Consider the following 12691-nt stretch of genomic DNA (forward strand, 5'->3'; position numbering starts at 1 on the left):
CACACACACACGGCTCAACGGTATTTCAGAGCATATGCAGAACAGCTGGCAGGTATACTCACTGTAATTTTCAACCTCTCCTTGTCCCAGTCTGTACTCCACACATTTTAACATGATCGCAGGCTTCATGCCACAATGACTACCGCCCTGTAGAAATCACATCTGTAATCATGAAGTGCTTTGAGAGGCTGGTTATGGCACACATTAACTCCTTCATTCCAGACATCCTAGACCCACTCCAATTTGCATACCGTCCCAACAGATATATAAACAACGCAATGTCAATTGCACTCCACACTGCCCTCACCCACCTAGATAAGAGGAATGTCAATGTGAGAATTCTGTTAATTGACTACAGCACAGCGATCAACACCATTGTCCCCACCAAGATAGACACCAAGCTTAGGACCCTAGGACTGGACATCTCCCTCTGCAACTGGATTCTGAACTTCCTGACGAGCCGACTCCAGGCGGTGAGGGTAGGCAACAACACTTCCGCCACACTGACCCTCAACACGGGAGCCCCTCAGGGTTTGTGCTTAGTCCCCTCCTGTACAACCTGTTCACCCACAACAGCGTGGCCACGCACAACTCCAACACCTTCATTAAGTTTGCTGACGACACGATGGTGGTAGGCCACGGTGAGACAGCCTACAGGGAGGAGGTCAATGACCTGGCAGTGTGGTGCCGGAACAACAACCTCTCCCTCAACATCAGTAAGACGAAGAAGCAGATCATGGACTACAGGAAACGGCGGGGCGAGCACGCCCCCATCGACGGGGCTGCAGTGGAGTGTATAGAGAGCATCATGTTTCTAGGGTGTCCACTAAGGACTTAAAACACGCTCGCAGTCGTGAAGAGGGTTAGAAGGTTAAAAAGGTTTGGCATGGGCCCTCAAATACTAAAAAAGTTATGCAGCTGTACCATTGAGAGCATCTTGACTGGCTGCATCACTGTATGGCAATGGCACCAGCCTCAATCGCACGGCGCTACAGAGGGTGGTGGGGACAGCCCAGTACGCTGTGAAAGAGAGGCCTGGAAATTCATTAAAGACTCCAGCCACCCAAGCCATTGACTGTTTTCTCTGCTTCTGCACGGCAAGCGGTACCGGTGCATCAAGTCTGACACCAACAGGCTTCTGAACAGCTTCTATCTCCAAGCAATAAAACGGCTAGATGGCAAACAAAATGGCTATACGGACTATCTGAGTTGACCCTTTTATTGTATTCTTATATTGGACTGTCTCTATGCACACTCACAGGGCCATACACACTACACACACTGACGCTCACGCACACAATACGCACATACACTTCTACTGACTCTACACACACCCACTCACATACAATCATCATCATACGCTGCTTCTGCTCTGTTTATCATATATATCCTGATGCCTAGTTACCTTACACTTATACATACATGACCAAAAGTATGTGGACACCTGCTTGTCGATTATCTCATTCCAAAATCATGGGCATTAATATGGAGTTGGTCCCCCTTTTGGTGCTATACAGCCTCCACTCTTCTGGGAAGGCTTTCCATTAGACATTGGAAGATTTATGCGGGGACTTGCATCCATTCAACCACAAGAGCATTAGTGAGGCCGGGCACTGATGTTGGATGATTAGGCCTTGCTCGCAGTCGGCGTTCCAATTCATCACAAAGGTGTTCGATGGGGTTGAGGTCAGGGCTCTGTGCAGGCCAGTCAAGTTCTTACACACCGAGCTCAACCAACCATTTCTGTATGGACCTCACTTTGTGCACTGGGGAATTCCTGGAACCGGAAAAGGCCTTCTCCAAACTTTTGTCACAAAGTTCAGAGCACATAATCGTCTAGAATGTCATTGTATGCTGTAGCATTAAGATTTCCCTTCACTACGAGCTTCAGCACTCGGTGGTCCCATTCTGTGAGCTTGTATGGCCTATCACTTCGTTGTGTGGCCTGTTGCTCCTATACGTTTCCACTTCACAATAACAGCACTTACAGTTGACGGGGCAGCTCTATCAGGGCAGAAATTTGACGAACTGACTTGTTGGAAAGGTGGCATCCTTTGATGGTGCCACGTTGAAAGTCACTGAGCTCGTCAGTAAGGCCATTGTACTGCCAATGTTTGTCTATGGAGATTTCATGGCGGTGAGCTCGATTTTATACACCTGTCAGCAATGGGTGTGGCTAAAATAGTGTATCTACCTCTATCACTCCAGTATCCCTGCACATTGTAAATATGCTATTTATTATTTGTATATCTTGTGGATTTTTGTTCTACCTTGTTATATTTAATATTTCATTGTTATTTATTACTGCATTGTTGGGGTTAGATCTGGCAAGAAACGCATTTCACTGTATTTGCATGTGACATTAAAACTTGAAACTAGACACAAACACCACACAGCTGTTCCACTAGGCCAGTTTGTGGGCAGATCTCTGTGCCAACCAAACCAACGTCATTGGATGGTCTCAGCACTAAATCTCCAGTTTACCACTAATTAAAAGGCAAGAGATTACACACAATCAATGTGGTATAGGAGCTGTTAGGACAAATTGACAGCACTGAAAGAAATTAAAAGGCAAGAGATTACACACAATCAATGTGGTATAGGAGCTGTTAGGACAAATTGACAGCACTGAAAGTCCCCTGTGACTGAGGTGAGCAGCAGACTATAACAAACCCTGTTATCTGAACCACAACTACTAACACAAACCCTGCAATCTGAACCACAACTACTAACACAAACCCTGTTATCTGAACCACAACTACAAACACAAACCCTGTTATCTGAACCACAACTACAAACACAAACCCTGCAATCTGAACCACAACTACAAACACAAACCCTGCAATCTGAACCACAACTACTAACACAAACCCTGCTATCTGAACCACAACTACAAACACAAACCCTGCAATCTGAACCACAACTACTAACACAAACCCTGTTATCTGAACCACAACTACTAACACAAACCCTGTTATCTGAACCACAACTACAAACACAAACCCTGCAATCTGAACCACAACTACAAACACAAACCCTGCAATCTGAACCACAACTACTAACACAAACCCTGCAATCTGAACCACAACTACAAACACAAACCCTGCAATCTGAACCACAACTACTAACACAAACCCTGTTATCTGAACTACAACTACTAACACAAACCCTGCAATCTGAACCACAACTACTAACACAAACCCTGTTATCTGAACCACAACTACAAACACAAACCCTGCAATCTGAACCACAACTACAAACACAAACCCTGCAATCTGAACCACAACTACTAACACAAACCCTGCAATCTGAACCACAACTACAAACACAAACCCTGCAATCTGAACCACAACTACTAACACAAACCCTGTTATCTGAACTACAACTACTAACACAAACCCTGCAATCTGAACCACAACTACTAACACAAACCCTGTTATCTGAACCACAACTACTAACACAAACCCTGTTATCTGAACCACAACTACAAACACAAACCCTGCAATCTGAACCACAACTACTAACACAAACCCTGTTATCTGAACCACAACTACTAACACAAACCCTGCAATCTGAACCACAACTACTAACACAAACCCTGCTATCTGAACCACAACTACAAACACAAACCCTGCAATCTGAACCACAACTACTAACACAAACCCTGTTATCTGAACCACAACTACAAACACAAACCCTGCAATCTGAACCACAACTACTAACACAAACCCTGTTATCTGAACCACAACTACAAACACAAACCCTGTTATCTGAACCACAACTACAAACACAAACCCTGCAATTTGAACCACAACTACAAACACAAACCCTGTTATCTGAACCACAACTACAAACACAAACCCTGCAATCTGAACCACAACTACTAACACAAACCCTGTTATCTGAACCACAACTACTAACACAAACCCTGTTATCTGAACCACAACTACAAACACAAACCCTGCAATCTGAACCACAACTACAAACACAAACCCTGCAATCTGAACCACAACTACAAACACAAACCCTGCAATCTGAACCACAACTACTAACACAAACCCTGCAATCTGAACCACAACTACAAACACAAACCCTGCAATCTGAACCACAACTACTAACACAAACCCTGTTATCTGAACTACAACTACTAACACAAACCCTGCAATCTGAACCACAACTACTAACACAAACCCTGTTATCTGAACCACAACTACTAACACAAACCCTGTTATCTGAACCACAACTACAAACACAAACCCTGCAATCTGAACCACAACTACTAACACAAACCCTGTTATCTGAACCACAACTACTAACACAAACCCTGCAATCTGAACCACAACTACTAACACAAACCCTGCTATCTGAACCACAACTACAAACACAAACCCTGCAATCTGAACCACAACTACTAACACAAACCCTGTTATCTGAACCACAACTACAAACACAAACCCTGCAATCTGAACCACAACTACTAACACAAACCCTGTTATCTGAACCACAACTACTAACACAAACCCTGCAATCTGAACCACAACTACTACTACTAACAAACCCTGCAATCTGAACCACAACTACTACTACTAACACAAACCCTGCAATCTGAACAACAACTACTACTACTAACACAAACCCTGCAATCTGAACCACAACTACTACTACTAACACAAACCCTGTTATCTGAACTACAACTACTAACACAAACCCTGTTATCTGAACCACAACTACTAACACAAACCCTGTTATCTGAACTACAACTACTAACACAAACCCTGTTATCTGAACCACAACTACTAACACAAACCCTGTTATCTGAACTACAACTACTAACACAAACCCTGCTATCTGAACCACAACTACTAACACAAACCCTGTTATCTGAACTACAACTACAAACACAAACCCTGTTATCTGAACACAAATACTACTACTAACACAAACCCTGCTATCTGAACCACAACTACTAACACAAACCCTGTTATCTGAACCACAACTTCTAACACAAACCCTGTTATCTGAACCACAACTACTAACACAAACCCTGTTATCTGAACCACAACTACTAACACAAACCCTGTTATCTGAACCACAACTACTAACACAAACCCTGCAATCTGAACCACAACTACTACTACTAACACAAACCCTGCTATCTGAACCACAACTAACACAAACCCTGTTATCTGAACCACAACTACTAACACAAACCCTGTTATCTGAACCACAACTACTAACACAAACCCTGTTATCTGAACCACAACTACTAACACAAACCCTGTTATCTGAACCACAACTACTACTACTAACACAAACCCTGCAATCTGAACCACAACTACTACTACTAACACAAACCCTGCAATCTGAACCACAACTACTACTACTAACACAAACCCTGCTATCTGAACCACAACTACTACTACTAACACAAACCCTGCTATCTGAACCACAACTACTACTACTAACACAAACCCTGCTATCTGAACCACAACTACTACTACTAACACAAACCCTGTTATCTGAACCACAACTACAAACACAAACCCTGCAATCTGAACCACAACTACAAACACAAACCCTGCAATCTGAACCACAACTACTACTACTAACACAAACCCTGCTATCTGAACCACAACTACAAACACAAACCCTGCAATCTGAACCACAACTACTAACACAAACCCTGTTATCTGAACCACAACTACTAACACAAACCCTGTTATCTGAACCACAACTACAAACACAAACCCTGCAATCTGAACCACAACTACAAACACAAACCCTGCAATCTGAACCACAACTACTAACACAAACCCTGCAATCTGAACCACAACTACAAACACAAACCCTGCAATCTGAACCACAACTACTAACACAAACCCTGTTATCTGAACTACAACTACTAACACAAACCCTGCAATCTGAACCACAACTACTAACACAAACCCTGCAATCTGAACCACAACTACTAACACAAACCCTGTTATCTGAACCACAACTACTAACACAAACCCTGCAATCTGAACCACAACTACTAACACAAACCCTGCTATCTGAACCACAACTACAAACACAAACCCTGCAATCTGAACCACAACTACTAACACAAACCCTGTTATCTGAACCACAACTACAAACACAAACCCTGCAATCTGAACCACAACTACTAACACAAACCCTGTTATCTGAACCACAACTACTAACACAAACCCTGCAATCTGAACCACAACTACTACTACTAACAAACCCTGCAATCTGAACCACAACTACTACTACTAACACAAACCCTGCAATCTGAACCACAACTACTACTACTAACACAAACCCTGCAATCTGAACCACAACTACTACTACTAACACAAACCCTGTTATCTGAACTACAACTACTAACACAAACCCTGTTATCTGAACCACAACTACTAACACAAACCCTGTTATCTGAACTACAACTACTAACACAAACCATGTTATCTGAACCACAACTACTAACACAAACCCTGTTATCTGAACTACAACTACTAACACAAACCCTGCTATCTGAACCACAACTACTAACACAAACCCTGTTATCTGAACTACAACTACAAACACAAACCCTGTTATCTGAACACAAATACTACTACTAACACAAACCCTGCTATCTGAACCACAACTACTAACACAAACCCTGTTATCTGAACCACAACTACTAACACAAACCCTGTTATCTGAACCACAACTACTAACACAAACCCTGTTATCTGAACCACAACTACTAACACAAACCCTGCAATCTGAACCACAACTACTACTACTAACACAAACCCTGCTATCTGAACCACAACTACTAACACAAACCCTGTTATCTGAACCACAACTACTAACACAAACCCTGTTATCTGAACCACAACTACTAACACAAACCCTGTTATCTGAACCACAACTACTAACACAAACCCTGCAATCTGAACCACAACTACTACTACTAACACAAACCCTGCAATCTGAACCACAACTACTACTACTAACACAAACCCTGCTATCTGAACCACAACTACTACTACTAACACAAACCCTGCTATCTGAACCACAACTACTACTACTAACACAAACCCTGCTATCTGAACCACAACTACAAACACAAACCCTGCAATCTGAACCACAACTACAAACACAAACCCTGCAATCTGAACCACAACTACTACTACTAACACAAACCCTGCTATCTGAACCACAACTACTACTACTAACACAAACCCTGTTATCTGAACCACAACTACTAACACAAACCCTGCTATCTGAACCATCACAATAACTACTAACACAAACCCTGTTATCTGAACTACAACAATAACTACTAACACAAACCCTGCTATCTGAACGACAACAACATCTACTAACACAAACCCTGTTATCTGAACCACAACTACTAACACAAACCCTGCTATCTGAACCACAACTACTAACAAAAACCCTGCTATCTGAACCACAACAACATCTACTACCACAAACCCTGCTATCTGAACTACAACAATAACTACTAACACAAACCCTGTTGTCTGAACCATCACAATAACTACTAACACAAACCCTGCAATCTGAACTACAACTACTAACACAAACCCTGTTATCTGAACCACAACTACTAACACAAACCCTGTTATCTGAACTACAACAATAACTACTAACACAAACCCTGTTATCTGAACCACAACAACATCTACTAACACAAACCCTGTTATCTGAACCACAACTACTAACACAAACCCTGCTATCTGAACCACAACTACTAACACAAACCCTGCTATCTGAACCACAACAATAACTACTAACACAAACCCTGTTATCTGAACCACAACAACATCTACTAACACAAACCCTGTTATCTGAACTACAACTACGAACACAAACCCTGTTATCTGAACCATCACAATAACTACTAACACAAACCCTGTTATCTGAACCACAACAATAACTACTAACACAAACCCTGTTATCTGAACCATCACAATAACTACAAACACAAACCCTGTTATCTGAACCACAACTACTAACACAAACCCTGTTATCTGAACCACAACTACAACTATTAACACAAACCCTGCTATCTGAACTACAACTACTAACAAAAACCCTGCTATCTGAACCACAACAACATCTACTAACACAAACCCTGCTATCTGAACTACAACAATAACTACTAACACAAACCCTGTTATCTGAACCATCACAATAACTACTAACACAAACCCTGCAATCTGAACCATAACTACTAACACAAACCCTGTTATCTGAACCACAACAACATCTACTAACACAAACCCTGTTATCTGAACCATCACAATAACTACTAACACAAACCCTGCTATCTGAACCACAACAACATCTACTAACACAAACCCTGTTATCTGAACCATCACAATAACTACTAACACAAACCCTGCTATCTGAACCACAACAACATCTACTAACACAAACCCTGCAATCTGAACTACAACTACTAACACAAACCCTGTTATCTGAACCATCACAATAACTACTAACACAAACCCTGCAATCTGAACTACAACTACAAACACAAACCCTGTTATCTGAACCACAACTACTAACACAAACCCTGTTATCTGAACTACAACAATAACTACTAACACAAACCCTGTTATCTGAACCACAACTACTAACACAAACCCTGCTATCTGAACTACAACTACTAACAAAAACCCTGCTATCTGAACCACAACAACATTTACTAACACAAACCCTGTTATCTGAACCACAACAACTACTACTAACACAAACCCTGTTATCTGACACACAACCACTAACACAAAACCTCTTAACGGAGGACAGAACATTATGAGCAGTGTAGGTGCACTCATGTGAGAACAACACACACTATTACAAACGTACACACACTAAAAACCTACAGTAGCAAGGAGGGAAGTGTTTGAATTATTAACTTATTTTCCAGATGAGTGGGGATGTGTTCCACAGCTCCAGGCAGAGAGGAGCTTCTCTGAAGTGCTTCATCTATTAGAAACAACCAATCTGAGAGGTCTCCTGTGTCTGTTTGACCTGGAGCACTGGAGCTAGGTGTGTTGGGAATACAACTATTGTGTGAAACCAATATATACTGTATTCTCTGTTGTTTTTCTTTCCTGTATTACATTTTGCACCAAAATTCAAAATCGATATTTCCAGTTTTTTTCGCGGGACCCCATGAAAGCTCACTGAGGTCCCTCGGGTCCTAGGCCCCCTAGGTTAAGAACTACTGATTTAGGGGTTAAAATAATATTTGAGTGCAGTTGATTGTAGTTTCTATAAATGATGACAGTAGGTATATAATCTGGTATAGCCTGGTACTGACAGGTATATGGTATAGTGGTCAGAGTAGGTGTAATGTTTCATAGTGGTTAAAGTATGGGGAGTGTACAAAACATTAGGAACACCTTCCTGCAGTGGTGTAAACTACTTAAGTAAAAATACTTTCAAGTACTTCTGAAGTAGTTTTTTTGGGTATCTGTAATTTACTTTATGTGAGAGGGAGTTTTTCCGAGCCACTGTGCTTCTATACCTGCATTGCTTGCTGTTTGGGGTTTTAGGCACTTTGAGATATCAGCTGATGTAAGAAGGGCTATATAAATCATTTTGATTTGACTTTACTATTTATATTTTTGACAACTTTTACTCCACTACATCCCGAAAGAAAATAATGTACTTTTTACTCCTTAACTTCTTGGATATAGGGGGCGCTCTTTTAATTTATGGATAAAAAAAACGTGCCCGTTTTAAGCGCAATATTTTGTCACAAAAAGATGCTCGACTATGCATATAATTGGCAGCTTTGGAAAGAAAACACTCTAACGTTTCCAAAACTGCAAAGATATTATCTGTGAGTGCCACAGAACTCATGCTACAGGCGAAACCAAGATGAAACTTCAACCAGGAAATGGGCAGAATTTTTGAGACTCTGTTTTCCATTGTCTCCTTATATGGCTGTGAATGTGCCGGGAATGAGCCTGCCCTTTCTATCGTTTCTCCAAGGTGTCTGCAGCGTTGTGACGTATTTGTAGGCATATCATTGGAAGATTGGCCATAAGAGACTACATTTACCAGGGGTCCGCCCGGTGTCCTTTGTCTAAATTGGTGCGTAATCTACAAGCTGCACGCAGTCATCCAGTGATTGAGAGGAGAGAGGAGGCTTTCAACGAACGATATATCATGAAGAGATATGTGAAAAACACCTTGAGGATTGATTCTAAACAACGTTTACCATGTTTCAGTCGATATTATGGAGTTAATTTGGAAAAAAGTTTGGCGTTTTGATGAGTGATTTTTCGTTTTTTTTTGGTAGCCAAACGTGACGCACCAAACGGAGCGATTTCTCCTAAACAAATAACCTTTCAGGAAAAACTGAGCATTTGCTATCTAACTGAGAGTCTCCTCGTTGAAAACATCTGAAGTTCTTCGAAGGTAAATTATTTTTATTTGAATGATTTTCTGGTTTTTGTGAAAATGTTGCCTGCTGATGCTAACGCTAAATGCTATGCTAGCTGCACTAGCTGTTACACAAATGCTTGTTTTGCTATGGTTGAGAAGCATATTTTGAAAATCTGAGATGACAGTGTTGTTAACAAAAGGCTAAGCTTGAGAGCTAGCATATTAATTTCATTTCATTTGCGATTTTCATGAATAGTTAACGTTGTGTTATGCTAATGAGCTGCGGGGATAATTACACTCCTGGATACAGGTTTTTTTCGTAGCTAAACGTGACGCACCAAACGGAGCGATTTCTCCTAAACAAATCATCTTTCAGGAAAAACTGAGCATTTGCTATCTAACAGAGTCTCCTCATTGAAAACATCTGAAGTTCTTCAAAGGTAAATTATTTAATTTGAATGATTTTCTGGTTTTTGTGAAAATGTTGCCTGCTGATGCTAACGCTAAATGCTACTCTAGCTGTTACACAAATGCTTGTTTTGCTATGGTTGAGAAGCATATTTTGAAAATCTGAGATGACAGTGTTGTTAACAAAAGGCTAAGCTTGAGAGCTAGCATATTAATTTCATTTCATTTGCGATTTTCATGAATAGTTAACGTTGCGTTATGGTAATGAGCTTGAGGCTGTATTCACGATCCCGGATTCGGGATGGCTCGACGCAAGAAGTTAAAATTTCTCTGACACCCAAAAGTACTTTATTTTGAATGCTTAGCAGGACAGGAAAATGGTCTAATTCACTCAATTATCAAGAGAACATCCCTGGTCATCCCTACTGCCTCTGATCTGGCAGACTCACTAAACACAAATGCTTGGTCTGTAAATTATGTCTGAGTGTTGAACTGTGCCCCTGGTTTGGTTTGCTTAATATAAGACATTTTAAATGATTTATACTTTTACTTTTGATTCTTAAGTACATTGAAAACCAAATACTTTTAGACTTTTACTCAAGTAGTATTTTACTAGGTGACTTTTACTTGAGTCATTTTCTTTTAAGGTATCTTTACTTTTACTCAAGTATGAAAATTGGGTACTTTTCCCACCACTGCCCTCCTACAACCAATGCTGTATGTCAAATTTGTAGATTTTGTTTCATATTGCATTATTATCACTAAAGCATTTGTGATTGTTAATCTGTGTTTTGTAGTTTTTAGCTACATAAAAATGTAGTTAACAAAAGTAGCTAGCTAGCTAACATTCGCAAGAGATGACTCGTGTTTACATTATATGCATTAGCTTGCATAATCTGCTGCGAGCCAGCCAGTCTAATGGCAATACAGATGACACAAGACTACATAAACAAAGTTTAACTTCAGAATGATCAGCTAGCTATATGTGAATCATAATAATCTAGCTAGCCAGCTAGTTTAACTGGCAAAAACGACAGAAAACAAATGTTTTGCAAGGTAGATGATTACAGTAGCTGTTAATTCTTTGTGACTAGCTAGCTACTAATACTTCTTGGCTAGCCAGTTGTCCTATTAACTTACTATGGGGTTGCAATCTACTACAGTGCGTATTGTAGGCAGGTAAACATGCCAAAATTAATACAGTATGCATTTATTCACGTATTGTAGTCGGGCAACGTTTCATTCTGATGTCTGAGTTTATTTTCTCTTGCTTCAGGCCAAATAATGGATTTCAATAAATATTGTGTTGTTTTTATGTGGTTGCGTCATATTTCTGTGTATACTTTCTGTTGAAGCTTTCATCAATGCGTGCTTCAAAATGTGTACAAGCGGAGTACACATCCGAGAAGTGCCCTCCGTGCTACGTTTCACACACTTTGATTTGGACTCGTACTCTGACTGATGCGTGCTCCAATTTGTGTGCTCAGAGCACGGTAGGTAGTATGCACATTGAGAAACACTCAGGGAATGTGGTGTTGTGGTTCCAGTATAGATCTCACCTGGTATGGACAGGGGATGTGGTGTAGATCTCACCTGGTATAGACAGGGGATGTGGTGTAGATCTCACCTGGTATAGACAGGGGATGTGGTGTAGTGGTTCCAGTATAGATCTCACCTGGTATAGACAGGGGATGTGGTGTAGTGGTATGGATCTCACTTGGTATAGACAGGGGATGTGGTGTAGTGGTTCCCGTATAGATCTCACCTGGTATAGACAGGGGATGTGGTATAGATCTCACCTGGTATAGACAGGGGATGTGGTGTAGTGGTATGGATCTCACTTGGTATAGACAGGGGATGTGGT

General features: G+C 40.9%; 1 protein-coding gene across 1 annotated transcript in view; it reads right to left on the bottom strand.

Moving 5' to 3' along the window:
• LOC109866125 (frizzled-3-like) overlaps window positions 1–12691 on the bottom strand; it is a 38660-nt gene that overhangs the window by 4924 nt on the left and 21045 nt on the right. The gene's annotated exons all lie outside the window — the stretch shown is intronic.

This window comes from Oncorhynchus kisutch, linkage group LG21, assembly GCF_002021735.2.
Source record: "Oncorhynchus kisutch isolate 150728-3 linkage group LG21, Okis_V2, whole genome shotgun sequence".
Lineage (NCBI taxonomy): Eukaryota > Metazoa > Chordata > Actinopteri > Salmoniformes > Salmonidae > Oncorhynchus > Oncorhynchus kisutch.